Raw genomic sequence first — 503 nt, 5'->3', positions numbered from 1 at the left:
ATGGTCAAACTTAGCGGTTCTCGGTTATGACTATATTTTGCATGTATGCTTGGTTGTTTGTTTTACTTTATGTAATGTGTGGTTGATAGATATTAGGATATCCAAACCGTCACATAGGAACGACAACTAGCATAAACGGGTTCTAATATATATTTGGTAATATCGCGTCAATTAGTTAATAAAATGGGTTTATTAAAACTAAGCGATTACTCACATATAATAAAATTGGTTTTATTATAACTAGAACCTTGAAAATTGGTTTTCAAAATCGCCATATTACTAAATGCATGTTAGGATATGGCATAATGTTTTTCAAACTAGAATATTGGAAAACTTAAAAATCCCTTTTTCATAATTACCAAGGAAACAAGTCTAACACCATCCTTTTGTAAGACACTTAACGTATTAGGAAACTTTAAATGGGATAAAGGTCACCTAACCATTTTAGAGCAAACTAATATACTTAAGGTAATATTAACATAATTGTGGGATAAAGGTCACCT

The sequence above is a fragment of the Bidens hawaiensis genome, unplaced genomic scaffold, assembly GCF_021521415.1.
Source record: "Bidens hawaiensis isolate Kalapana, Puna unplaced genomic scaffold, B.hawaiensis_p1.1 tig00052359_1, whole genome shotgun sequence".
Classification (NCBI taxonomy): Eukaryota; Viridiplantae; Streptophyta; class Magnoliopsida; order Asterales; family Asteraceae; genus Bidens; species Bidens hawaiensis.
Note: the sequence above shows the minus strand (reverse complement) of the source record.